This window comes from Artemia sp. Qi Xiang Cuo, chromosome 5, assembly GCF_049724085.1.
Source record: "Artemia sp. Qi Xiang Cuo chromosome 5, ASM4972408v1, whole genome shotgun sequence".
In the NCBI taxonomy this organism is placed as follows: domain Eukaryota; kingdom Metazoa; phylum Arthropoda; class Branchiopoda; order Anostraca; family Artemiidae; genus Artemia; species Artemia sp. Qi Xiang Cuo.
Window position 1 is genome coordinate 68,447,882 of NC_142798.1, and position 5,193 is coordinate 68,453,074.

General features: G+C 33.9%; 1 pseudogene; it reads right to left on the reverse strand.

The window, feature by feature from the left end:
• Positions 1-2,432: 2,432 nt before the first annotated feature.
• Positions 2,433-2,523, reverse strand: LOC148952433 (U5 spliceosomal RNA; annotated as a pseudogene).
• Positions 2,524-5,193: the final 2,670 nt, after the last annotated feature.

Consider the following 5,193-nt stretch of genomic DNA (forward strand, 5'->3'; position numbering starts at 1 on the left):
CCTTTTGACAACCTTGGATACAAATAGTGTATTTTGATTTAGTTCAATTTCCAACGTAAATGCCATTTACGTTGATATAACCTACTTGACAATAATGCAAGCTATGTTGTGGTATTATTAAATTTGCTCTAAACATGAACACAAAAACTGGATTCAAAATGAGCCGAGCAAATATTACAAGAAAAATGCCCCCTCTTCCCCATCAACACCACTGGTGATGATCATTGGTGTCAATTCACGAAAATTAAAGAGGCTAGGCAACATCCAGTGCCCCCCGCGATATTTTTGTCTGATATGTTAAAACGTATCGCAATGCATTTAAACGAATTTTCGATGAGTGTTTTAACCATTTTATACCTCCCCCCACCAAAAAGGAATTCTGGATGTGGCCCTCGGGAGGGGAGGAGTAATCCAGGGAGGGAAATTTCGTTGTTTTTTCAATTTCTTTAACAAAAAGACGAAAAAAAACAAGTCCGTTTTCAATAATAATGCCACAAAAAGACTTTCTTGAATCTGGAAGCGGGAATGCAGAAAAAAATCATGCAGGAAAATACACCCCCCCCCCCATTGAAGTTACTGGTATTCTTCACCCATGCTACTTGATAATAATACAACTTGTATTGCGACATTATAAAATTTGCTCCAAAGATGGACACAAAAGCTGAATTTTTAGTCACCCAAGCAAAATACACATAAACAATGCAGTGTTACTTCATCACGTAAATGATTACTTGCTTTATTTTTATTAATATTTATCCTTTTTATTTGTCATTTACTTGATTAATTCTATAATTCCATCTTATTGCTAACAATGTAGCCAAAACACTGTGTTGAAGACTAGATGGCCTTAAAGTATTATTCCAGTTTTATAGCAGAATTTGAGTATAAACTTATTAAAGAACCCTAAGCTTTGAACCGTAGAAAAGCAATAGAAAATGAAACAAATTAGTACGAGGCATTCCAAAATGGTAGTATCTTTTGATTTTTCAAGTGTAGAAGATCAATGTCTTATGGAGTAATATTGTGTATGGACTTTTGCTAGTTTTTTTCAGATTTCTTGAGCAATGCTTTGCCGTTTATGTTTTAGCCTAAATAAATTACGCGGCTATGCTGTAAGGATAACAAATCCAGCCATAGTTACTTTCTAAGACGAAACAAGAGAGGACTAAATGTAGCTTGAACTTGGCTCGCTTTTACACCATCTAAGGGCTTAAGAAATAAATACCAATCTCGTACAGGCCCATGGGACCCTCAAAAAAGTCTTCTTCCTCTGGAGAAAAATAGATTTCTGTAAAATTTAGGACGGTTCTGCAGCAAGGCCTGCTATGCAAACAAGGGCCAGCCTTGACCACATCAATGCCTTGTACCAAAATATCTTACAGAATGCACTTTAATCATCATCTAAATGAATTCATTCTTCATTGAATGAATATGGACCAAGGAATCATTAGGTAAGCTGTCAGAATGCCATACTTCAGACTCCCCGAATGTATCAACCAAGAAAAAACTTTGAGATGGTAAATCACAGGGTTTTTGTGTTACTTGCAGTTAGGCTCCAGGGACGTCCTTCCTCACAGACCGTTTTCACTTGATTCTCGTTCTCCCTTCACATGGAGAATTGCCTCTTTGTTCTCTTTTCCCTTCGCCCAGAGCATTGTCTCTTGAATGGCGTTCTCCCTCCCGCCAGACAGAGTATTGTGTCTAAAAACAAGATAAGGAACCAAAAAGACTAAAATCTTTGATATTATTAGGCTAGAAACCCTAGATGAAAGGATCTAGAAGAAAGGATTTGCCCCTATTAGCTCTCAAAACTCCTCATTTCAGAGGAACCTCCTAAACTGGAATGAAAATACTGTTCCTAGACGAAGGAGGAATAAGGGCCCTAAGAGAATGGGGAGTCAAGAGCTCCTAGGACTTGGCTCGTCATTGCACCGAGTCAAGAGTGCCTTTGAGCAACCCTTACCCGCTTAAAATTAGCTTTCCCGGATGTAATCTGCAAAAGATGACAACAAATACTTGACCAGTAACTTGTCAACTGAAAAGCTGTATGAAACTAGGCGAATAACAACACTAATCATGTCTACTTTACTATAAACATAGCTTATTTAGAAACCCCTGGAAGGTGTGCCACATTTCACAATTACTGTCCCTTTTTTCTATCTGCGCATAACTTCACAGTTTGTTTTTCATTTCTGAAAACATTGAATTTCTGTTCATGTATGACTTCATCGACTTCAATTATCCTGCATTTTCCAGGGTTACTTGTCTGACCACTAATCAAGACCGTTTCCTCAAGTAGTATTCCTGCTGACCTTTCATGTCATTTACGTCTTGTCACACGCTAAGGGTAAGTAGTCGGGCTTGTCAGATAAGTAATCTTGGAATATTAGAACATACTACAAGAGTATAGATTAGTCTGCCTTTCGGCATTCAGGATTATTAAGACTCATCAAGTGTCCCTCCCCACTGTAATCTTTAGTAAAAGGCGAAAGATTAACTGGATATGAGAAGAGGCCAGAGCCGTGAAAATTCCTAGAGTTGACTTGAGTAAATAAAAATAAATATTAGTAAATCCTTATCGGTTTCTTAACAAGGTTCGAAAGCAATAAGGAATTCAATTTTCAATGAAGCAAATACTGGCAAAAAAATCATATGATGAGAAAACATATTCAATCAGCAGCAATTCATGTGCAACTTTAATGACATGGTACTAAAACTACATCTGCAGAAAATAACATAAATATTCAGTAATCAGGCTAAAAAATAATTGTAATCTAACTGATTGGTCGATCAATTGCTCTAGCCAAAGGCCCCCTATTTAAATTTTCCATGAAGCTTGGCGGTACTGAAGGAATTTTTAGTTTGATATGTTGCCAACGCAATTGACTTGATGAATTGTATCATCAGTCAATTCAATATCAAACATGTAGGCTAAGTTTATCAAGAAAAAATATTTTTTTCAAAAGGACCAAATGATCAATTTTTTTACATGTCTCATTATTTTCTTAACAACATCAAATTGTCTAGTATATATTTTCTATCAAATAAGAAATTTATGACATATAAAAGGGACCCAGATGACAAAACTTTTCAGAGTGTGACCAGAAACCTATTCGTAGAATATCCCTTACAGCCAAAAATTACGCGATCAAATAGTCGTCATGTAAATGAATCACGACAGTCAACTTGTATTAAATGTAAATGAAATGCTTTACCCTGAAATCTCTACTTTTCTGATCGAGACGAATTCCCAGCCAGGTAACGTCAGCATAACAGTCAGATAGAAAAATATCTTGAACACCGCTGCCTGGGACACAGACGTGGTGAAATCACCAATCCTTATGATAAAATCACCAAAGGTGGCAACCCTGGTCATGTTGAGCCAAACAAATTTAGTTGAATGAAATTATTGCTAGCTGAAACCCAAAACCAGACTTACCATCATTCAAGGAACGACAGCCTTTCAAAAATTGTTCAATGAAAAAAAATATGCAAAAAAGATACCTTATTTTTAGTTTTCGCAAAATATTTATAATCATTTAAGACAAAAATAGTTTCAAACTTTTCATAGTATTTCACATGAAAAACAAATAGTTTAAATGTACATTTTGCAATAACATAATTTTGTGTAATTTTTTTTCGATCATACCATATTACAAATTCTAGCACATGAAAAGACTTGTAATAAGTAAAACGCATATAGAAGAAGAAGCAGAAATACATATATACATATATATATATATATATATATATATATATATATATATATATATATATATATATATATATATATATATATATTTATATAATGTTACATTTCTACTTACTTTTAATTTCTCTAAGCAGGCTCTTTTTTTCCTCAATAAAAATTTTCAAACTGAGGAGATTCACCTAATCACCTTGGGTGGTTGGCTTTTGTTTTGATTCCAATAGATTCCCAATCATTACAAATCCAAGCGTCATTATAGCTTCATTTTTAGTTGGTAAGATTCGTTACACAGAAAGCTGATTTTGTTGACCTTTACACGCCGGAAGTGAAGTGTCTGTTTATGAAAATAGGTGACAGCTTGTCTGTCTCTAAGACAGACAAGCAAAATTGTAAATTGTAAAACAGACAAGCAAAAATTGTCATATGTTTACGATAATTTTGTTCCCTGAATTCATAGAAAATAAAAAAAGTTTTGTTTACTATAAATCATGACTTTTTACCAGATTTCGGGAAATTTACTAGATTTTTTTTTACTAAATCTAGTAAAATCCTACTGACGGTGGCAACCCTGTCACCAATTCTTATGATAAAAATCACCAATGTTGGCAACCCTGGTCATGTTGAACCAAACAAATTTAGTTGGATAATATTATTGCTAGCTGAAACCCGAAATCAGAGTTACCATCTTTCAAGGCACGTCAGCTTTTCAAAAATTGTTTAATGACGAAAAAACGAAACTATATCCTTAATCTTAGTTTTCGCAAAATATTTATAATTATTTAAGACAAAAATAGTTTCAAACTTTACATCGTATTTCACAAATAATGATGAAAAACAAATAGTTTAAGTGTACATTTTGCAATAATATAATTTTGTGTAAATTGTTTTTGATCATATTATATTACAAATTCATGTACATGAAAAGACTTGTAATAAATAAAACGCATATAATCGAAATATAGAAGCAGAAACAAGGAGTAATTTGGAATTACCATAAAATCCTAATTCCTTTATATGTATATTTAATAAAAAAAAACAAGATTTTCCAATTGAAAGTAAGGAGCAAGATTAAAACTTAAAACAAACAAAATAATTACGAATACGACAGGGATTGCTCCCTCCCAAATACCTCGCTCTTTACGCTAAAGTTTGACGTTTTGTTCCAATTATTTAAGAATGTCTCATGAAACACAAGGGTCGTTTGATAAACTTTATAAAGATCAAAAATAATAATCTTTGGTACTGCTCTATTAGTTGTAAACCACGAGAGATAGATGATAAAAGAAACTAGTCAAACAGGTTCTTTCAACGGAGAATTGGATTGCAAACAGTGGTTTCTCACTGTGTTTACAATATTTAAACTTTAGTTTTTTGTGGTTTAGGGGAGGGAAGGTGCCTAGGTTAGGTTACGCATTTAATATATTCTATGCTTTACCCACCCCCACTCCCACCCCCCTAATGTGCAAATTTGCTTCTAAACTATT